Source organism: Musca autumnalis, unplaced genomic scaffold, assembly GCF_047663935.1.
Source record: "Musca autumnalis isolate F117 unplaced genomic scaffold, ASM4766393v1 scaffold_2, whole genome shotgun sequence".
Taxonomy (NCBI): Eukaryota; Metazoa; Arthropoda; class Insecta; order Diptera; family Muscidae; genus Musca; species Musca autumnalis.
The window spans coordinates 112,037,186-112,062,761 of record NW_027411755.1 but is presented as its reverse complement, the minus strand read 5'-3'; the positions used below and the strand labels follow the sequence as shown (position 1 = coordinate 112,062,761).

General features: G+C 35.5%; 1 pseudogene; it reads right to left on the bottom strand.

Moving 5' to 3' along the window:
- Nucleotides 1–830: 830 nt before the first annotated feature.
- LOC141393033 (homeobox protein aristaless-like) overlaps nucleotides 831–25,576 on the bottom strand; it is a 29,769-nt pseudogene continuing 5,023 nt past the window's right edge.

Sequence of the window (25,576 nt, the reverse complement as noted above, 5' to 3'; positions counted from 1 at the left end):
TTGTTCCATTTTTAAAAAATTAGTGAGAAACAAACGGTTATGTCATTTTGTTTATGTCGTGTGCCCCTATACCTTGTTTTCAGTTAAATATCTGTTTACAGTGACTTCAAAAAATTGTCAAAAGTTCTCAAAACTAAAAACTTTAAAAGCTTTTTGTGCGGAAGCTTTTTCATCACTTTATATCGCTTTATAATTAAGATTTTATGTAATATTATGTAGAAACTCATTACGTTATGATACAGGGAAATGAGGTTGTAAAAAGTCATAAACCTAGTGTGAATACAATTGCACAGCGGTGACACGTTTTGATATAGCCCCAAATAACTGTACCGCCCGATTTCTGCTATTTTGTGGATTTAAGCTACATTTTCCATGCATTTGTCTACAAGCGTTGCCGTAAGTTGCTGCAATACTTTAATTATTCGGTATTTAGGAAGTCCAATTTAATTCGTACAAAAATGGACTGAACATTAGAGAACACTTGTAGTTACACTCCATTCAACAAAATTATTTAACACTAAAAACACAAGAAAAATAATAATTTTGGAAAATTTATTGTTATATAACTCCAGACCCCAAACATTTTTTTATTTAACTTACACCCTCCCCTACCAACTAAAAGTAAACTTTGTTTAGTTTTATTACGAATTTATTTAACAATATTAGATAATTTATATAATTATAATTTATAATTCAGGAAAATTTATTGCTATATAACTCCAGATCCCAAACATTTTTTTATTTAACTTACACCCTCCCCTACCAACTAAAAATAAACTTTGTTTAGTTTTATTACGAACTTATTTAACAATATTAGATATTTTTCAACAATTTTGCTAAAATCTGATGCAGCAAGATTTCTTGCATTTGCTAGTGAATAGCCTAATATTTACAACAACAAAAACGTAAAAACAAAAGAAAACATTTCGCAATTTTATAATTTGATTTTTTGACTTTCGCGCCGCTAGATCAGTAGTTTCGACCAGAGTGAGCCGCAAGCATTGTTGTTTGAACTAACGAAAGAGCAACCACGGGAGAGTGTTGCAAGACATTAATAGCAGCAGCACCCGTTTCAGAGGTTACAGAAGATGGTGATGTGGACGGAGAGGCAATCAAATGTTTGGGCGAATGCAAATCAGAAGACCCATTTAACATGGGCGGCTTGGCAGCTATCTGATGTTGATGGTGAATACATGGATGCCATTCCCGGCGGCAATATGTTTGGCGGTGCTCTGTAATAAAGAGAAGAAAAAGAAAAAAAACACAACAATCAAACAATTCAAATAATGACTGAGTATGCTTTAAGTCTTACCTTTGAAATTGATTAAGGTATCCCGACAACATGGGTGCTCCCGCCAGATGGGGATAACGAAAGGGGGCAATACTGTCACGGGCATCGAATGGTTTGCGCAAATTAGCAAAACCCAAATGTGTAAATGGATTCGGTGGCAGGGCGGAACCGACTACCGACTGGATTGTTCCTGGCCCGCTTGGCCAATACGGATTATAGGGGTGTGATTGAGGACCACCTTTTCTTGTTTTCGTCATTTGGCTCGACGAATTTGAAACCAAACCTAGAAGAAAGCCGACAAATGTGAAATTAATAATTTGTTTTTGTTATAAAAATAAACTCAAAACGAAAATCAAACAGCCAGAAACAAGGTACAAAGGCAAGTTAAGGAGAAAAAACAATGACTGAACAATTTCATTTGTTATCAAATTGTTATTTAATCATTTTCCATGAATTCAAATAATTTCGTGCATTTTGCGATGATTGTTCATCATGTATCAGTTTGGCTAACTATTTTCTGTTCCTCTGTTTTGCTCTCATATTCGTTTGTTTTGTTTGATTCAACATCAAGGTGATGTTTATGGTTTGTTAGCGTTGTTTGTATTCACTTTGTCGTTTTTGATTTTTTTTTTGAGAGTTTGCTTGATGTGATTTAGGAAGTGAATAAAGTTTATAATTTTTAATTTCGAAATTTGAAAGCTAAAATAATCTCCCGATATTTGTTTCAAATAATGCCGTACGGCGATCTTAATATGCAACTATTGAACTGTAGAGGCTGATGATTTGTTTCACGTGTTTATTCGTTCTGTTTACGGAAAGCTTTATGCATCCACATGTGGCGGATAGTGGAAGGCCGAGGGAGACGGCAAATCAAAGAAACAGTCGTAGACAATCCGGATCTGGGGAAAAAAGCCCAGATCACCTAAAAACGATGTTCAATTATGAAACCTCTAAAAGTTTTGGGTTTTAAGTACGTTGATCCGTTCGAGAGTTATCGTGCCAGCCAATAGGACAGGAAATAGAAAAGAATTTATTACCAAACAAGGTTTCAGAAAAGGAGACAGTCTGCCGTGTAGTACTGCTAAAGTGATACGGCGATAAGACCATGTTCATGTTTTCAATGCGCAAATTATAATTTTGCACCTGACGCATAAAACAAACGACATATGTTTTCAAATTAGGAGAAATCAAATCTTGTTCAACATATCCTAGTTTTGTCCATGTATGTATGGATAAAATGTACATTAGGACGGCCCAAAAACAAAACTAAAATAATAAAATGGAAATAAAGATAGGATTAATGGGCACGGGTTATCGTTAACCCATCATCATAAATTTTTATCGAAATCGTTTTTTAACAACAACAATAAACTGGTAAAGTCTTTTCATCGATTGGACCATAAATGTGACTTTAGAGCATTTTCGTGAAAACTCACCTTTGGTCCCATATAAATTACTAGGTAAACAAAGATCGATCAGGTGGCACGGGTTACTCAATATTTATTAAAAAGCTAAAAAAGTGTTTTTGTCTTGCAAAATTTAAAATACATAACTCATTATTTATTAGCCTACTAGTAATGCAGAAGGCGGCTTGTTTATATTATTTTATAATGGACTATTCTTGGTAGTATGTTTCATCCATATTTTAGTTACAACTTTCGAATTTGATGAACAAATCAAAACGAATTTATGAAATAAATTTCCCACTATTCCTGGTTGCTTAAAATTGTGTTAATTGTAGACTAATAACAAATGGTAATCGTCATTTAAGACAACTCACCTGAATACGAGCTTCGTTAAATCAATTTTCATTGCAAGCTCCTCTCTGTAAATAAGTAAAAGTGAAATAAAGTAATGAGAAATGATGATTGTTTTAAATTAATTAACAGTTTAAAGTGATTTAACAAAGTGTTGCGTTATACACATATAAATACTGTATTTTTGTATTGCTGTTCATTATTTATCACTCGCATTTAATTAAAGCTAATGGTCCACTAAACATTTATATTTATTAATGGTAAACCCTTCAACTTGTCGTCAATGCTGAATGGGTTCTAGTAATTATAGTCTCGGGAAATGAAGTCAGTTTCTGGTTACGCTACACCAATCAAACCAAGAATAAAAATCGATATATTTTAAAACATTTTGAATTACACTATACAACACTGAAATGGAAACAACTTCTAGTATGCATTTTTTGAAAGTACATATTTTGACTACAAATTCCCTAGTAGGGTTTTGTCCTGTCAGATCCAGTTCGGATTTTATGGTCTCATCTAAACCGGGCTAGATCTACACTTTTTTGCATTTATCAGGCCTTTATCTCAGAAACGAATAGGAATTTGGCCTTGCTGTGTTTAGCAATATTGTAGCCCTAAACTAGTAGAACTTATCTTTTGAAAAAAAAAACAACATAAGAAGAACTCCATCCAGGGCATCAAAATCTATAAAACATAGAAAATTTTACATAATTGCTGAAATTCTGGTCAGTATCGGCTAAACTATTGGAAGTTGAACCAAGTAACCTTTTGCAAAAATCTTCCAAATAAAGTTCTCAACAATTCGTTAGAACATTCTGAAACTCTAAAATGCTTACTTCATGTTGTTTTACCGGTATTTTGCATCATATCTTTTACAACACGTATTTCAAACACAGTTCTCACCAACACAGTGGATCCATTTGTATGGAGAAAGTGGCCAAAAATATTTAGAGTGTAAAAACCAAGCCAATGCACAGTGTCCGATTTTCCGAAAAACCTGGCCAAAACTCTAAAAATGAATGGATTTTGACCTAACCTTTGGTTCTTATGTTTTTCGGGCCACTCATTACATTTTTGATATTATTTAACCCTCAGGTGGTCATTTAAGGGGTCTTTTTTGTCCCACCTCCTATCAAATGTGATCTTATCGGATCAAAATATTCTACAAATTTCTTCGCCATCAATTTTTACTATAGGTCCTAGAATACACCAAAACTCTATATCTTACCTTAACTCCAGAAATATGCAAATTAGAAAAACATTTTAGGGTTAATGTCGTACTTCATCAAAGTTTTGGCAAAATTGTCATACAAAGCATCATTTTAGAAGAATGGCGTCAAAGACAAAAATGTGCTCAGCTAAATTTCACTATAAGTCACCAAAGAAATGAAATCTCTATTTGCATTACATACCAAGGAAATATCGGTATCAGTTTTGCCAAAAAACCAAGAAACTAAAATAGGGGTGCAAGCTTCCACAATTTCTACAGTTTTGGAAATATTTGAGTTAAGATCACTTGGAATCCTTGCACTTTAGGTGTATAATGTCTTAGGCAACTTTACTGACAAGAATGCAAGGAATATTTGTCTTAAAAAATTAACCCTCGTGCGAGGGGGTCCTTTTGGTCCCTTTTTCCACAAATCTTGAAAATCTCCTATAAAATGTGGTCTGATCAGACCAAAATATTCTAGAAATTTGTTCGCCATAAAATTTTACTATAGGTCTTAAAATATATCAAAACTCTAAATTATGCCCAAACGCCAGAAAGTGACCCTATACTATATTCTGACATTGTGAATGAAAGAAAATCTGTATATACCTGCAAGACAAAATATCACATAAAAACGAAAAGTGCAAATATGTGCAGGATGTTTCGATGGAAATTGGTAAAAAACACTTCCTTTTTTATGAAATGATAAATTACACGGCCCAACTCGATCTTACTCATAACTATTTTCATAATTTATTGTGAAAATTGATCTTGAAAAAAATTAACAAGTACGGACATCAATTACACTGTGCTACAGTGAAAATTTGCAGGGGTTCTAATACATAAATTCGGTTTTGTGGGAGTCCACAGAAGACGAAAATACCTTTGGTTTCTTTGGGTCACTTCGGTTTTTCATTTTATAACGGTAAATGTAGTGAAAAATGGGCTTTCTTGGATTTTCAACTTTAAACGGACATTACTTCTTTTTTCCACAACCGATTTGCACACACTGTTTTTCATTATAAAGGGGAGAGTAATGCCTTTCGAACAAGCCATAGATTTTTAAAATCGGTTAACAAATGTCTAAGTAATATTGGTTTAAGTGTGACAAAAACGCATTAAAAACAGTAAAATGTTTTTCCTTGTGCTCTAGGCTGCGTAAATGACACCTAACAGTACAATTATTTACAGTTAGCAAGTAGGAAATTTTGTTGGCTTTCCAAAATGAGAAAAACCAACAAAATCCGTTGAAAAATGAATGCGTTATGGCATTTTTTGTGTTTCAACATTTTGGTTTTCTTTCATATTTTCCTTTATAAAACATTGATACCTTGTCCGTAATTGTTAAGCAGGATAATCACAATTAGAATCATACATGCTATGATACCCATCTTTTATAAGGGAAAATATGAAAAAAACCAAAAAGTTGAAACACAAAAAATGCCATAACGCATTCATTTTTCAACCGATTTCGTTGGTTTTTCCCATTTTGGAAAGCCAACTAAATTTCCTACTTGCTAGCAGTAAATAATTGTACTGTTAGGTGTCGTTTACGCAGCCTAGACCACAAGGAAAAACATTTTACTGTTTTTTAATGCGTTTTTGTCACACTTAAACCAATATTACTTAGACATTTGTTAACCGATTTTAAAAATCTATGGCTTGTTCGAAAGGCATTACTCTCCCCTTTATAATGAAAAACAGTGTGTGCAAATCGGTTGTGGAAAAAAGAAGTAATGTCCGTTTAAAGTTGAAAATCCAAGAAAGCCCATTTTTCACTACATTTACCGTTATAAAATGAAAAACCGAAGTGACCCAAAGAAACCAAAGGTATTTTCGTCTTCTGTGGACTCCCACAAAACCGAATTTATGTATTAGAAATCCTGCAAAAAAATTTTGTCCACTTTTGTATCACAGTGTTATTAAAGAACGCACAATTCATTGGCGACACTGAACATCTTAAATACGTTTCACATACCTTTCATTACAATTACAAAAAGAAAATATTTAATAACCGTTGTTTATTTTGCATATTATCATAGATTTATAAACAACTTAAATATTAAAAAAAAAAAAATAAAATTCCAAATAGGGTCACTTCGACCTGCTTTTATACCCACTTATTAAACAAGAAATGTATATATTTTTGCACAACAACACGCACTGGGATCCTATAAACAATATCCGACCCTTTTTAGTGTAAATTGATAATTTTTTTTTCGATTTTTGGCCAGGTTTTTTGGAAAATCGGACACTGTGCAATGGGCCGGTTACAACATTGTGCTGCTGCGAAGAGTGTTTTAAGAAACCACGAGCGTAACATTCTCCCCCCTTACCCCTCTGGAGGGGGTATTCAGTACGAATTGTTTTACGTTGTTAATACAAAATAACATGAACAAAGGTCCCGATTATCTTATGATGCAAAAATAGGCTTGGGGAAACAAAACAATCTCCAAAACAACATAAAATCGAATCAATTTAGCGGATTAAAAAAATCAAAATTTTCGTCTGAAAATTGGTAAAATTTTTAATATAGATCTTATAGCGTTCTTCCTGGAAGGCAGTTACCGCCAACGTAAGACAAATTTGGAAGAAGATTTCTTCATCTTGCCACTGATGCCAATTATATTAATGTACGTGGTCAGATAACAGAGTTATAGCTAATATATCCATAAAAACCCTATTCTAGTGCAGCTTTAGTCAGCGACCCACCATTTATAGTCTGACACTAGATGGCAGCTGATTTTATGACTAAAACCTTAGGTAAAATTTAAGTATATGATCGAATTGGCATTACAAAATAGGCTAAGAAAATATGCAGCTAACTAGAATTTCACAACACGCTAAAACACTATTTTTTTATGAAAATTAAGCTATTACCTCCTCCTTCAAAATCCACTATAATATTTTGCTATACGCATTAGATTCGCGATATTTTGAATATATTTACTTGCACTTAAAATATAGGTTGTACTTCACAATAAAAAATATTAGTCAAATGTTCCGACTTTCTAAGCTATTCTTAAGAAGATCGCGTTCAAATGAAACAAAAACTAATATATTTTTAAAAAGGTCCATGTCATAGCTGTCAATGTTGCCAGATGTTGTACGAAAATTTTGACATTAATTTTTTTTATTTTTGGCCCATGGGTGGATCCACTGTGCAACAGTTTATTCTCGCATTTCGGATTTCACTACATTACTGACATTTGTATTAAGTCGTCGTTGAAAAATGTACTGAAAACAAAGGCATAGGGGCATTTTACAGCAGTGACATGTTCTGAAGAGTTGTGTATTGCATTCCAGGGAATAGAAAGAAGAAAAAGAAAATATTCAGAAAAAATTGACGGTTTTGGAGATACGGTGCGAAATGTATAAAAATTGTAGAATTTTTGCATATATTTTAAAATTTGAGGCAATAAATGTAGTTTATCGACTTCATTATTTCCCCAAATATTTTATTCTTGTCCTTATCTACAAATTTGCTTCAGAGGTCAGAAGAAGATGCGCATTGGTTTCAGAGATATAACCCCGAATTTCTTTAAAAACTCAATAGTTAGCCATATTTAGATGAGGCCATAAAATCCGAGCTGGATCTGACACAACAAAACCCAACTAGGGTCTCTTTTCGTTTGGGTCTGTGGGATTATTTTCAAGCCGTTAAAAATCGTTCAATGAAAGTTTCTTCACTTAGATAACTTAATTAGTTTCACCGGTTTATTGCAGCAGAAAATGTTTCCAATACCACCATGGTGATTATTCACTTTTTTCTTGGCTATGCTTTTTAGAGTTTTTGTTTTGTTGTGGTACAATTGACTGTAATATTAATTGAACAATATTTAAATCAATAAATCTAGTTTTTTCTTTGTTGTTGCTGGCGGTTTTTTCCGTTACTTATAATTTGCCCATGGTTAGGAAACACAAAAAAAAACTGTGAGTTTTTAGAATAATCAAATTGTACCGTGCCGTAATGGTGCTAATAAAACATGCCAATAAAGAATGAGAGAAATAGGTAAGTAAAGGGAATATTTGAAGAGAATTACAGGAATCGGCATGAGGTGAATAAAGTCGGAAGTAAATTCGCTTTCAGCTTAAAATATTTGCAACTAGCTTTAGATGGTCGTAATAGGGCGTTAATTGCAAAGAAAATCAGGTACTAGAAGGTGTAAAACGATCTTAAAATATGCTAAATAATTATTGAGTGTTAAGTTAACATACATAATAGGTATATGCAGACGCTTGTTTATTTTCATTAGAGAATTGTTTGTCAGTCATTAGTAGACATCGGATTTTGCATAGTTGCATATTTTTATTAATGAAGATACGAAAATTCTGATTGGACCAAAATTTGTTTCGAAGAAAACTGAATGCAATGACGGGCTCATATTTTTTATTTTTTTGCATATTTTGCATATGCACAAAATATGCAAAATATGCAAGTATTTTTTTGACGAAAATAGTCAATTAAATTTGGAAAATCATCAAAGAAGTATTCTAAACTATTCTAAAGTTTTTTGCCGTTAAACGTCGATTTCTTAGCAGATTAGCAGATATTATTAATAAATCTGGACTAATAAGACTTAAATATAGATATAAACAAAATTAGTTTTCACAAAGTGAGAAAATTTCCTATAACCCAGCCTTCTTATTTTAGCATAAGTTGATTTCCTATACAAATTTGTTCAAAAACTCAATCAGAAATGTCACAATCAACGTATCCAAAAATGTTGATAGTTTCTGCTCGGCAAAAATTGTCTTGCAGAAAAACAAATGAGCTAGACGTTAACACTAAGAAAATATTTTATTTTACATAAAATCTTTTATATTTTATAAAAGCATATAACATATAAAAAATATATAACCATATTTTAATAACCTACACCACACTGTGATAAGGGTATTATGTCTTACTGTATCCGTTTGCAACATACATAAGGAAACGCAATAGACATATAGTGCCCTTTGATGATATGCATAGATTCACTTTCTGAGTTGCTTTAGGCTTGTCCGCCTGGTCATGTATTTTTGAAAAGAAATGCAGGTCACATTTATGACCAATTGATCAAGATCATTGTTTTGGCCCTAGGGTGATCCCTATTTATTTGGGTAAGAATCTATTCAGATTTGGATATTGCTTCCATATATACAGTATAATCTCGATAATCCCGACACCACAGATTTCTGCGGAGTCTGAATTACCAAATTGTCGGATTATCGAATAGTAAGGAAAATAAATTATTTTCTTTGATTAAATCACTCGTGGTAGTCGTATTATAACACTTTTTTTTAAATTGTAATTGATAAAACCGAACACTTAAATGAAATATAGAAGTAAAAAGTGCTCTACGTCTCTTTGTTCCTTTCCTTACTGGTTACCAATTTACTATGCAACAAGACTCAAATTTTCTCAAATTACAGAAAAAAACAATTAGATTGTGAAAGTAGAGCTAGAAATATGACGCTTTTAAAGTTTACATCACGGTGTAAGCAAAACAGGGAACAGGTGTGAAATTTCATCATCTTTGCCTTCAAAAAAGAAAAAAAAACACCGGAGCGCTTTTTAAATAAATCGCGATCAAAGTTCATGTTTTTAGGTTTATTTTAAGTTTTCACGATTTTGCTTGGAAAGCGCAAGTCCTATCGAAATTGGTAAGAGAAAATATCGTAGCTGTGATAATTCTCTACAAGATTGAACGTTATGATATTTTCGTAAGTTTTAACATTTTTGAGATATGGAAGTTCAAATTATAAACAAGTAAGAAAACGTTAAGTTCGGCCGAACCGAACTTTTTTTACACCCTCCACCAAAATTAAATTGAAAGAGAATGGAATAATTAGTTTCCTTTCATCTACGAAAGTACTTAGCTCCGCCTAATTACCAAATTTCAACCATTTTGGTGGGATAATGAAGCTAAAACCTTCAAAATACCGAATATCGGGAGGTACCGTTCTATGGGGGCTATATAAAGGCGTGGACCTATACCAACAAATTTTAGGTGGAAAGTTCTATACACCCAACGATAACTAAATACCAAATTTCAACCATTTTGAGGGGGTAATGAAGCTAAAACTTTAAAAATACCGAAAATCGGGAGGTACTGTTCTATGGGGGCTATATCAAAACGTGGACCGATATATCCCATTTTCAATACCAACCATCCTGCAAGTAATAAAAACTTCTGTACCAAATATTGACTCTCTATCTTTAAACAGACAGACGGACATGGCTAATAGGGTCTCCGACGGCTTTATAGGGTCTCCGACGAATATTTCGATGTGATACAAACGGAATGACAAATTTAATTATACCCTCCATATGGTAGAATATTTTGTGGTTGCAACAACAAAGCTGTCATTCAACACTGACAATGTGTACACAGCTTTACAGAATTCCACTAGTGATTGAGTTTTTGAAATTTTTATTTTTTCCGTTACCTACATTTTTATAGGAAAACATTTTATGTTGAAATATGTAGGTTATTCGAAATTTTCTGGTGAAAACTGATTTTCTTATTAGTTCAGATTTATTGCTGTGGCGGAATATCTGGAGAGTCTCAATAACATAATAATCTGCAAAAAAATATGTTAAATATGTCAAATACAGAAATCGTTCAAACATATGTATGTATATGAAAGCAATATCCAAATCAGAACCGATTTCAATATAATTTAGCAAACTTATTTCTAAACCGAATTCGGCCCACATTTTAAATTTCATCAAAATTGGAGGTTGGTGCACCAAATACCTAAAATCCGTCGAAAATATATGTGGGACCTATATATCTAAATCTGAACCGATTTCATGACCAAATTCCGTCACACATTTCAAATTTCATCAAAATTGAGCATGCGTAGTAGCGTGATTGGTTCACCAAATACCTAAAATTGTGCGAAAATAAATGTGGGAGCTTTATCAAAATTTGAAACGATTCTCACCAAAAGCAATAGCGTTCTGCCTATGAAGAAGGTCCTGGGTTCGAACTGCTCTTTTGTAGGCAAACACACTATATAGAGTGTCACGCGTATGAACATTAAAGGATTTGTAATATATCCATGTAAATCGACATCTCTTCCTAATTTTTCTAATAAAAAAGTCGCGTGATCACCCTCTGCGCCACCGTACTCATTACTGATAAATGATTAAACTAAGTGGTTTTGCACTTGCTTTGCTTTGACAAAGCATAAACATATTTCGGATGGAATATTTATGGTGATCACAAGCATATTTATGTCAATTTCAATCAAACGTGGTCTTCATTGGATAATTTTTACGCATTTACTGCAAGCATACCTTACATTGGGGAAATGTATTTGTATGTTTGGGACATGATGAGACAGTTGCACTAATTTCAATAGGGTAGTTATTGGGTCAAAAGGATGAACTGTGCAATTTTTTTGTGTTAGTTTTTTTTTTACAAAAGAAAACCCGTCCTATAAAATTAGCGATAAATTATGTTGAAGGGTTTGCACCCCTTTTGTTATAGATGTCGCAATTTTGTGTACCTTGAATGAGGATAATTTATTTTTCCGAAAATAATTAATATACTTCTAAATTTCAGTATATGTCCCTCTCAATTAGACAATTTTTGAAAGGATCTCGGCAATAATTTTCAAATCTTTCTTCTATTTTTCAGGTCCAACAGATTCCAGTTCTAGTTCTTCAAAAATGAATCATGAAAATCTCATTAAGTTGTAGCATCGCCCAGAGTTTTTAGTCATTCTTCATTAATTGTTAACATATCAATTTAAACACTACATTAAACGCACCATACCACTGATATTTAAATACATATTAAGCCAACGAAATATGTCAAATTAATGCCCAAAGACAACCCACACACACCGATCGACAGACAGACATACGGACAGCCACGATTGCTTCCCATCTTCCCCAAAAACATTGGTAGTCGCTACATTAGCGTTAACATAGTTTTGTGTTATTTTTTTAATTAATTAAATAAAATCCAATACTTCGTCGGCAACAGCGGGAAACCAATTTATATGCTTTTATGTAAATTAACACAATTATCGTTTGTATCTGTGCGGACAAAGTTAAAACCTCATCTGTGTGTCTGGCAGGCTCAATGTCGATCGATGGGTTGCGTTGCCTCTATCTTTCCATCAAGTTAAGTGTTTATTATTGCCGTCGTCGTCTCCCCAAACAAGTTCAAGAGGAGAGAAAAAATTTTAAATCAAACAGCTTCATATTGATGATAAATTAAAAATGCATTTCAAGAGCAGATAACAACACCAGATAAGATAATATCAACGACTAGAGTGTGTGTTTGTTCACAAAATGGTCATCATTTAAGCTAACAGCAGCATCATCATGCATAGAGTTATAATCTCTCACTGCCACACGTCATTATCTTCTTCCTGATTATTGTGATTATCATTAAAATGCACTATTAAAGTCACAATGAACGTTGTTGTTTAATATTCATAACTTAAACTACCCATAGAATGGATACCTCTTTAGATTGCTCATATCATGTGTTCTCCTAGAAAGGGAGACGGCATTTCATGCTTATGATAGTCAGCAATATTTTAGTTGACATTAAATTGATGGCTATAGGCATTTGTAAAATGAAATTTAAAGAACAACTACAACAACATGGCATGTTACTATTTCACATAAATGTAAACTCATAAACACGATCTTATCTCTCTAGTGGTAATAATTTGCAGCTTAAGAATGACCAAAGAATTAAATGCATAGCGCAGTACAACTGCCTTGAAACTATAGGTCAAGGCATAAATTGTAAGAAGAGTGTCATAATTGCTTGCTTTTTTTTTCATTTTAATCAAGTTTTTGTTTTGCTACTGAAGTGCTACCTCATAGTATTTTATAACTATAATTAGCATTATAAATATGATGGAAAAATAAGGGGTTGTTTTTTGGTGTAGTTACATAAAATATGCATATGACGCTTTTTGTAGAAAATTAACTTATGTTGAAACTGAGGTATGGGGTATTGTAACTCGCGATCAGTTGTACTATACCATAACTTTTCACCGCATTTCGGTAAAATAAACTGTTTTAGCCCGATTCACCGAGGGGTTTCTTAAAATAATAATTTGAGCGGAAGCTGTGGTCGTACTAATGTAAAAAAAATCGGAAAAAATCGTTGAATTAAACGAGTTTCATTATGTTATTTTCCAATTAGTGGTTTTACAACACAATGTAGAGCTTAATGATCAAAAGAGAAGTTAAAGAGTACACTTCAGAGTTGAAGTTTCTAATGTATGATTTTTTAATATATCCACTGTATCTACCTCAAACGGACATTTTGAAACCTGAAAAATTGGGTTTTTTGGATTTTTGCTCTAATCGGGACGCGCAGCTGGATTTCCCTAAAAGATTATTATTTGATTGTAGTACTCGCGATTTCGCATTTTTTAATGTATAACATGAGGGTGTAGCCCTCACAGGATCACAGTAATCTGCGCCCAAACACGACATTTTTGTGCGTAAATTTTTCTCAAAAAACTATTTTTTTGGTTTAAAATTTACAAACGTCATTCGATTTCCGTGGAAACCCACGTAAATTTAGTTTTTTTACGTTCTGAATCTAACAAGCCACGACGCGTAAAAATCCACCCACTAGATTGGCGGATATGATACCCCTCAAATTTCGAAAATTTGCAAAAATTATTTTGCAAATATCGCATATTAAAACGCGTTTTGGATGTGTCAGTTCTACTTAAATAAATAGATCGATACGCGTGTTTAAACTGTGCGAAAACAGATATTTAAAAACTCTCGTAAATCCAGAGATATAATAGATTTTTTCTAAAAATTTAGTGCGATGCTACATCCAGGGTTCTTGATGGATCGGCATAGAATGATGTATTTTTTAATGGTGATTATTGAAATCGGATGCACATAAAATGTAAATGATCTACGCGGAAATTATTACCATTTTACAGTTTTTTGCACCCTAATATGCAGCAGATGCTACATCGTGGCCGCCAAATAGAATTTGACAAACTGTACATCAAATAAGAGGGATTGATTCGCTGTGTTGAAAAATCGGATGCGCATCATGTCATTTTCATAATTACGCGGTTTATATGCGTCTCAAATGTTATAATATTCAATATAACATTATTTTGACGTTATGTCACAATTGGAATTCCTTGTGATTTAATATAAGGTTCTAATAATATTATCCAATAGGAAAACTATAAGCGAAAAATGTGTTACAACGGAATATCATCATTATTGCGTGAAATTTTCACGAAAATGCCGAAGAACTCGAACATTTTTGCTCGAACTTTTCATATAAAACCATAAAAAAATAAAATTACAGTAATATGATTTTAATTTTTTCCTAATATTTTCTTCGTATTTTTGCAAATAACTTGAATACTATAGCTCCAACCTTCACAACTTAGGTTTCATTTTATTCCTCAAAATGTCTGGATGCTGTTATAATTTTTTATATATTTTTCGTAAGTATGAGCGCTATTGTTTCAAAAATAGGTTTGTAAATACGTGGAATTATTTAACAAATTTGATTTTTCGCGAATCCATTGAGACTTTGCGATTATTTTTTGCATCATCGCAAAGGTTACGAATTCAGTTAACGATAATAGGATATAACAGCTAACTATATTAAGCCGCGATTTTTTTAGAATTTTTTCTAATTATCATAATTAAAACGGTCATATCTTTTGCGCGCAACGATCAAAGTTAGTAACGAAAACAGATTTGGAATGCAATTTTTTTTATTAATCTATGTACCAAAAATCATTGATGTAGTATCAACATTTTTTTTTTTGATTTTTTTGAAATGGAAAAGACAATTTTAGACATTTTTGCTGATATGTATGTCGGTATGGAACAAAAGACTTGAGAGACATACACGATAATATGACTAAGGGGAGAGATTAATTATTCCGAATATCATTAAATTAAATATGTGTAAATGTAAAACGAAAGTGGAACTGAAATTCGATAAATAAATAATTTCTTCATCATTGGGTGCCACCGTGGTGCAATGGTATGCACGCCCGCCTTGCACGCAGAAGGTCGGAGGTTCGATTTCCCGGCCAGGGAACATCAAACATTTTTCAATGGTTGCAAAATACACCTCAGTAATGTTGGCGCATTTCCTGAGTATTTCAGCTTTTCAGTTTGGTAATCTAGTTCCTGGAGACGATCGGTCTTTCTGGTTCCTTTTCCCAAAAGGAACTAAGTCTTTAATATAGTTCCATAGTTCCAAATAGTTCCGAGAGCAATATATGTAGTTCATTGAATCTTTCACTTTCATCGTTCCAAATAGTTCCGAGACCGATGTAGTTCAATGAATCTTCCTCTTTCGTCGTTTTTATACCCTCAGCATTTATGCAAACGAGGGTATATAGACTTTCATACGGGCAAGATGTGCCTCATCGAAATAATGGTCTTAGACCCCAAGTATGTGTGGACGAAATCCGTTGCAGACAATTTGGAGTCGATTTAGCAATGTCCGTCCGTTTCTCCGTCTGGCTGGCTGAAACGATAACTCTCAAACGGATCAACCAATTCGAACCAAATTTTTGGTATCGTAATATTTTGCCTAAACTTAGTTTAAGTTCGAAGATGGGCCATATCGGTCCACTCCTTCGTTTACCTCCCCCACAAAAGCTCGAAAATGTTCAGAAACTTTGTGCGCACGATAACTCTTGAAGGGAGTAACCGATTAATTTTTTAATTTTTTTTATTAACCGATTTAGTCCATCCTTTGCACATCGTGAAATTTCTATCAGACTTAGATGAGGTTCCAATATGGACTCAGTCGGTCCACTCCTTTGGGTACCTCCCACACAAAATTTCGGAAAAGTTCAGTTTAGGAGGGTACAAGTTTCATCAGGGGCAAGCCCATACTTCCTGACGAAATAGCCTGAAAGGTGCAGAAAACACCTACGACACCCTGTGTAGTTGTTGGAGCGCAAGATAACTCTCGAACGGATCTGCCGATTCGGTCCAACATTTGGCCTTCGTAATATTCTGTCCAAACTTATTTTATGTTCGAAGATAAGCCATATCGGTCCACTTCTTCAAGTACCTCCCCCACAAAAGTTCAAAAATGTTCGGAAAAATTGTGAGCACGATAACTCTTGGAAGGAGTGACCGATTTAGTCCATACTTTACACTTCCTAATATATCTACCAGGAATAGATCAGGTTCGAATACGGTCTATGTTTGTCCACTCCTTCGGGTACCTCCAAAATTTCGGATAAGTTCACTTTAAGACATGCTCTCACTTTGATTTTTGTTGAAGCTGACCCCCTTTACGATGGTACAAGTACCATGTGTAGTGGCTGGAGCGCATTATAGCACTCGAACTAGTAAACCGATTTGGTCCGAAATTTGGCCATCGTAATATTTTTGCCCAAACTTAGTTTTAGATCGAAGATGGTCAATAGTGGTCCACAAATTCCAGTACTTCCCCTAAAATTAAAAAAAATTTCACTAAAATGGTATGCAGGACACACTTTCTTAAACAGGGTAACCAATTTGGTCCAAACTTTGGATCTTTTAGTATTTTGTCTAAATTTAGTTTAACTTCTAAAATGGCCCATATTGGTCCTCTCCTTAAGGTACTTCCCCCGCAAAACTTCAACATGTTTGTTTACGTGCAGTTTAGGTCTGTTCAAAGATCCTTTGGAAATAAATACCGATTCTATTGGTTGTGGTCCTGTTAACAGGAATATTATTTTTTCCGCGGACAAGTTCATGTTTCCTGGCATACTGATCCAAAAACTATACGATGACCCACTGAAATGACCAATGGGTGCGATATACATATATCGAAAAGATATGACTACCAAAATAAGAACCATTTTCATAATGGACTATGTCGGTTTATTCCTTTAAGTACAACTTTAATCCTAATCCACATTTTTGTCTGTAAGTTCAAATGTTCAAAAAGGACCACAAAATTCTGAAAATACCCTCAACACATTCGATCTGTCCGTAGATGAAAGTTTCAATTCACATTCACATAGGCTGAGGTTATATCTCTGTCGGCAAAGCCGCTTTCTTTCTTTTGTTCCAAATAGATCCGAGAATCTTTCTTTTTGTTTTCATCTTTTGGTGGATGAAGGGATATAATAGGTGTGTTCGTTTACTCAATAATTTGTACAAATTTGCACAAGTCCAGTAACTTCTTGTAAACGACTAAGGTCTTTTGCATTGTACTGCAGAGTAAACGAGCAACATCCAGTAACAATTTGTACAAATTTTGAGTAAACGAACACACATAATAATAAATAAATTGCAGCGATGTAACGAGAATGTGATTTATGTTTGTTTAACCGCCGCATCTGAATGATGAACGAACCGTACGAGAAACATCCAAGTGACTGTGGAATTGAAGGAAAAAAAATGAACTACAAATGAAAGGAATTATATGCACGACTGGAACTATACGAACTGAAGGAACTATATAAATGCAAGAGCCGGATATAGTTCCAATAGTTCCTTGTCCGGAATAGTTCCTTGGAACTAGTTCGCTCCGGAACTACATAAATCTAATCCCTACCAGTTTCCTAACAAATTTTGTAATACAGGAACTTATTTATTGACTTATCCAAGGTGACATTTGGTAGCATACTTTCATCGTTTTACCCATAAATATTTACCACAATGTTTCTATTCTAGGGGGAAATAATATTAAATGCAATAAAAATCAACAAAAATAAGAATCAAGATGCGAAATGATGAAATATTTGGAAATTTTAGGTGAACTATATTGAGTCCTTTTCCCTAGGAAAGTATCATAAACCTAACGGGAACGACTTTACATAAAAGATTTATTAATTTCAAAGTGAAAATAGGCCCAACGGATGCATATTTTCCATTGTACGGATGAATTTACAATTACAAATAAAATTATTCGAATTACAAATGGAATAAATAAATAAAATAATTCGAATTACAAATAAAATAATTCAAATTACAAATGGAATTGATATTTACATCCTTTGCCTTTAGGCTTACGGGGATATACACTTATTACGATCAACTAGTAAGGAAATGATCAACGCCGGACGGGCCGACATTTTCAGACCAAATTCCGTAACATTTTCCTGATTTCACCAAAATGTCAGTCCGCCAAAGACATAAAATGGGGCGAAAATATATATGGAAGCTATACCCTAATCTGAAACGATTTTCGCCAAAGCAATAACGATTTTCACCAAAAGCAATAACGTTGGTCCTTGGGACAAAAAATGATCATCCTCAATTTTAACAGAGATAGGTTAATAAACTGGATGACGTAGAGGATGGAAGATACCAAGCAACGGTCCTGACCGGTTTTAACATGGCAAAGCCCAAGATTTATCTTGGTCCCTCTTTCATCTCAAGTGGACACTGACCTCCCCGTGGTGTCACCTGGGGAACTGCCTTTAACACCCGTTAAAGGTAGTGAGCTAACATGTGCCGCGCGTTCTCCCATAAGAACGTTAAAAACTTGGGTTTGGGCGTCGGGTTAGTAACCCTCCCCTAGAAAAAACAGCATACTATGAAAAAACGAAAGAAAAGAAAAACAACCCCCTCTAAAGTTGACGAACCCCGCAAACGTTTTAAGGACCATGATCTGCGAATCTGCACCTGGAATGTTCGCACTCTTTATAGAGAAGGTGCAGTCTTCGCATTGGCAGACGTATTTGAAAAGTACAAGGCCGATATTACTGCCATACAGGAAATACGATGGATTGGGAAAGGCGTCACTACCACACCTAAAGGTGACGCACTGTATTATAGCTGCCATGGCGTAAAGCATGAGTTTGGTTGCGGATTCGTAGTTAGTCGGAGACTAAAACATCTGGTATCCAGCTTCACCCCAGTGAATGAAAGACTTGCTGCAATTCGAATAAAAGCTAAATTCTTCAACATCAGCTTTATTTGCGCTCATGCTCCCACTGAAGAAAAGGACGAACAGACCAAAGATATATTTTACGAGCGCTTAGAAGAAACATATGACAGTTGCCCTGGCGATTTTAATGCCAAAATTGGAAAGGAGAATATCTTTGGCCCAACAGTCGGGAAATTCAGCCTCCACAGTGAAACATCTGACAATGGTATGAGGCTGATAGACTTTGCAGCTGCAAAAAACATGGTAGTTAGCAGTACCAGATTTAATCATCTCGATATTCATAAGGGCACCTGGCTGTCTCCAGATCAGAAAACAAGAAATCAAATTGATCATGTTGTGATAGATGGAAGACATTCATCGAGCGTGTTGGATGTACGATCGTTCCGAGGCGCAAACATTGATTCGGACCACTACCTTGTTGCAGCAAAGGTACGCACCCGCTTAAACGTAGCAAACAAAGTACGAACAGACACAACACGAAAGTTAGACATCGGTAAGCTGCAATCACAACAGATAGCCACAGCATATTCCACTCAACTAGCCCAATTGCTTAATCAAAGCACTCCTCATCCCGATAACATATCAGCGTAATGGCAAAGCATTGCCCACTCCATGCAAACAGCCGCAAAATACATACTTGGATACCAGAGGCCTCCACCAAGGAATCCATGGTATGATCAGGAGTGTCGTGCTGCCACCGAAGAGAAAAATGCGGCATATAGGGCTACTTTACAATCCGTAGCAACGCGTAGCGCACGAGAGAGATACAGGGAGAAAAGGAGAGAGGAGAAACGTCTTTTCCGTAGGAAAAAGAGAGAGATGGAAAAGCGGGAGTGTGAAAAAATCGAGATGTACAGGAGCCAGAATGAAGTCCGAAAATTCTACCAAAGAGTCAATCATCAAACTGATGGCTTTGGTACAGGCACATCCTCCTGTAGAGACCAGCAAGGTAATTTGGTAACTGATACAGATAGTGTACTCAGGATATGGAAAGAACATTTTTCAAAACTGTTGGTATCCAATAGCAGCGAAGACGACGAAGATACCACAGTCCCAATCCCAGAAGATGGTATTGAATGTATACCGCCCAGCCAAGATGAGGTAAAGACAGCAATAAATCGGCTGAAGAATAATAAGGCAGCAGGAGCCGATGGCTTACCAGCCGAGCTGTTCAAAACCGGAGGCGACACGCTGATAAGGTGTATTCATCAGCTAGTTAGCACCATCTGGCAGGAAGAACGAGTACCCGACGATTGGAACCTGAGTATCCTGTGCCCCGTCCACAAGAAGGGAGATAAGACTGTATGCTCTAACTATAGGGGCATAAGTCTACTCCCTATTGCCTACAAGATCGTGTCAGGGATATTGTGCGAACGACTAAAGCCTATGGTCAACGAGATAATTGGACCATACCAATGCGGCTTTAGACCTGGCAAGTCCACCATTGACCAGATATTTACCCTGCGGCAAATCCTGGAGAAGACCCAAGAGATGCAGATCGACACCTACCACCTTTTTGTCGATTATAAAGCTGCCTTTGACAGCCCGCTGCGTTCAAAGGTATTCCAAGCCATGTCTGAATTTGGTATCCCCGCAAAGCTCATCCGTCTTTGCAAAATGACTTTAACTGACACGAGGTCCTCAGTTAAAATAGGAAAGAACCTCTCCGAAGAGTTTGGTACCAAAAGAGGTTTCAGACAAGGAGACAGCCTTTCGTGTGATCTCTTTAACATCCTGCTGGGAAAGGTTATACGAGAGGCAAACGTCAAAAGAAGTGGCACAATCTACACCAATAGCCACATGTTACTTGCTTATGCTGATGATATAGACATCATAGGCCGATCAGTAAAAGAAGTAAGTGATACCTTTATGAAGGTCGAAGGAGAATCTGCTAAAGTGGGTCTGGCGGTAAACGGTGAGAAGACCAAGTTGATGGTGTCGACGCGCAATGCGTCCATTGAGCTCGGACCGACTGTGGAAGTTGGTTCCTATAATATTGAGGTAGTAAAAGACTTCGTCTACCTCGGCACCTCCGTAAACACAACAAACGACATCAGTTGTGAAATAAAAAGAAGAATTGTATTGGCCAACAGATGCTACTTTGGTTTAAGTAAGCAGTTCAAAAACAAAGCCACATCTCGTCAAACAAAAATAACGCTCTACAAAACACTGATACTACCCGTGCTGATGTATGGCTCCGAAGCCTGGGTACTTGCGCAAGCAGTCATGACAGTGCTTGGTGTGTTTGAGAGAAAAATTCTTCGAAAGATCTACGGACCAATCTGCGTTGACGGTGAATATCGACGTCGCATGAACCACGAGCTGTATCTGCTGTACAACGACATCAATATTGTTAAACGTATCGAGATGCAGCGGTTGCGTTGGCTAGGCCATATCATAAGAATGAGCGATGATGACCCCGATAAAAAGGTGTATAAACACGGACCGCTTGGCGGTGCACGCAGAATTGTTAAACGTATCGAGATGCAGCGGTTGCGTTGGCTAGGCCATATCATAAGAATGAGCGATGATGACCCCGCTAAAAAGGTGTATAAACACGGACCGCTTGGCGGTGCACGCAGAATTGGCAGGCCAAGGAATAGATGGCGCAAACAAGTGGATGATGAGATGAAAAGGCGCGGTATTCCAGAAAGCGAAGCAACAAATAGAGAGAATTGGAGATCTTTTCTTAGTTCGGCCTATAGAACAAATGTTCTGTAATGGGCCAGCTAAGTAAGTAAGTAAGTAGGTTAATAAACTATCGTGTACATTAGAGTAATTTTAAAAAAGTGTTTAGTTTAGATTTTAAGATTGCCAAAGTTTGAGCCCGGAAAGTTAAGACGTGCCACTGGGGCGTCAAAGTTTCCGTAGTAATTTGTACGGGGCCGAAGGTGAATTTTCACAAAATTGCCCAATCGATGACAAAATTTTACCAGTTCATTGCTGTAGCTAGAAAACAAATCCTAAAAAAAATATGAAAATCGGGTACAATTTTGACAATGCTCTAATAGTATATTTGGACAATTGGGGCCCTATAATAAAGCCTTATATTAAAATCCAGCTGATTTCCACAATTTTCTGTAGGATTACTTGTTTAGCCACAAAAATGAACTGGTAAAACTTTCTCATCGATTGGACAATAAATGTGGCGTTTAGAGCAATTTCGTGAAATCTCACCTTTGGCCCCATACATATTACTATGGAAACTTTGAGGCCCCAGTAACACGTGCTAACATATTCCGATTTGACAATCTTAAAATCTAACAAAACTAAACAGTCTAGAGGGGTGCCGCATAAAAAATGCGACATTGGTTTGTTCCCCTTTGAGTTAAAACCAGTCTAGTGTACATTGACTACAGTATACATGACAATCGACTATGTTTATCCCTAAAAGGAACTATGGGTCTATCTCGTTTCCTTTGTATGATACATACAAATGCACAAATACATAATGCCCTTTACCACAGGGTGGTGTAGGGTATACAAATGTGCCTCATCGAAATAATAATGGTTTTGTACCTTAAGTATGTTTGGAGGAAATCCGTTTCAGATAATTTGGTGCCGATTTAGTTCTGTCGATATCTCTGTCTGTTGCGCACGACAACTCTCAAACGGAACAGCCAACTTGGTCCACAATTTACACTTTGATTGGGTCCATATCTGCTTACTACAGCGTAATATTACTTCCAGACATAGACCATATGGAATGTGGACTTTCGGCTTTCGAGTACCAACCACACACAATTTCCAAATTAACTATTAATTTAGCCTAAACTTAAACATCGTGAAATTTCTTTCAAACGGACATCAAGTTAGAAGAAGTCCTATATCGGACAACTCCTTTGGCTACATCCCTCATAAAAGTTCTAAATTATTGTTTAAGAGCAGTTTATGTGCTATTCGGGCGACGTTTTGAAATTTGTACAGACGTTACTCTTTGTTGTCCCGTTTGTAGCGATATAATGTTGTTCGTAGACAAGCCCATGTTTCCTGACATAATGGTCCAAAAAAAATCAACTGAAATGGCTGGTGGGCATGAAAGGAGTGACTGACAATGGTCAAACCTCTGCAATGTTATATTTCTCTAGAACCTAAAAAAAAAAACGAAGATGGACTATATCGGACAACTCGTAACTCGCTACTCCCTAGCAATTGTTCAACATTTTTGTTTAATATAAGGGTTATTCGGGGATTGTTTTCAAATTGTCATCGAAGGTAGTTCTCTTGATTCTGATTACAATGATATAATTTATTTATCTACTATCGAAAGGATTGACTCATAAAATTAGACTGCATTCCAAGATTGTCCATTCCTTCAAGTATCTCCTCCGCAAAATGTCAACACTTTTGCTCCTGCAAAATTTCAGAAAACAAAAAAATCATGTTTTATTTTGAAGCATCCGTAGCATCCTAGCAAAAAATTTGGGAATCACATGAGCTGAATAAACCATTACATCGTAATGTAACTAAGCTACTTTCTACATTACCAGCAAGCAGAAAGATAACTGTTTACTTTTTTAAATTTTTACAAAGCAAAACATCTTACTTTAACGAACATACTCACATAATCACACTCCAAACATAGGATTGTATACGTATGTTTAATTTTGTCAGGGAAAATTCTATGGTTCCAGCAGCAAACCTGTTACTAGCAACCAAAAAGTACTATAAAGACCAGATTTTTGGTAATGAGATTTTTTGCTGGAATGTGATAAAAGTTTCAAGTCGATCGAAACCAAAATTCCCCAATACAATTTTATTTATTTTTTGTCAATCCCACTGTACCGAAACCATAGTGTTTGTTTATGCTTAGTTTTCGACTTCCCGTGGCAAAAAAACTAGCTATTCAGTGCGACATTCGCTTGTTAAAATAATGCGCAAGTTGATTTGTAAGTAGTTACGACTACTAAAAATACGAAAGCTGTCCCTCAAGCTACCGAGTCCTATAGCAACATCCACCAGTGCTGGAATGTGATAAAAGTTTCAAGTCGATCGAAACCAAAATTCCCCAATACAATTTTATTTATTTTTTGTCAATACGCAGCATCAAATCTATGCTTCTAAGTAGGTTCTATGCTGATCAACAACAACAACAATTTTATCTGTTTACTTCAGCGAAAGATTTACATATATTTGCACATTTACATAGACCATTGTTTGTTTATATAACAAAACCTTTATATTGAAATTTTTAATTGGATCTTGACCACATGCTAGGTTTATGATCTCTCAACTTCATTGTGTGTTGCATGTGTTGCTGCGCTTGATTTAATTAAATTAAAAGCGTGACTTTGCTTCGATAAAAGTCATACTACATAACCACATACCCAAGGAACCAAATGGCAAAGGAAAAACCCCCAAAGATAGAAAAAACTCTCAATGTTTATTAAATTAAATTCATACAATCGCATGAACCACAACTTTGACTAGCGTTAACCGTTTCTATCCAAACGAATTATAATCACTTAAATTGAAGACCAAACGAAACCAAAAACACAAACCTCCTATACCATGGCCAGCTCCAACAACTTTTAGTGGTTTGTTACCAACTGGTAAAAGTTTAACGAAAAACCGCCAATATCATCATTTTGAGTACTTAAGAACACCTGAAAGATCCTCAAGAATATACGATCATAATCATCAATATGTAGAAAATGCGAATAACATTTCGGACAAACATGGGCTTTGGTAATTGTCATCATTATCGCCACAGAGGTATTAATGAAAACAGCTATGACTGTATCCGCTTGTCTTTCGCATGAAATAATCAAAAAAAAAAAAAAAAAAAAAACGCCTTTACTTTGCTCTCTCTCCTCTCTACACACCAAACTTAACAATTTTCCGCTACGGCTAGCCGCATAAGCTGGCTCTAACATAACCGCTGTAAAATTTGTTGTGGAGAGGTGTCGCACTATGTCGCGAGTTCATATTAACTGTGGCAAAAAATAGAAGGAGTCTTCAGCAGAGGTATGAAACATTCCAACTGAGAATTTTGGGTGTAGGTCCACGTTTTGATATAGCCCCCATAGAACGGTACCTCCCCGATTATCAGTATTTTGAAGATTTTAGCCCAATTTTTACACCGAAATTACTGACATTTGGTGTTTAGTCTTCGTTGGGGACATAAAACTTTCACCTTGAAATTTGTCTGCATAGGTCCACGCCTTCATATGTCCCCCATAGGACGGCATCTCCCTGATTTTCAGTATTTTGGAGGTTTTAGCCTGATTATCACACCGAAATGGCTGAAAATTGGTATTAAGTATTTATTGGGGGCTTATAACTTTCCACCAGAAATCTGTCAGTATAGGTCCTCGTCTTCCTATAGCCCCCACAGGAACTTACCTCGCCATTTTCGGTATTTGGGTGTTGTGTCCTCAATATCCACCCGAAATGACTGTAATTTGGTGTTCAGTCTTCATATTTTTTGTGAGCTTATTGAATA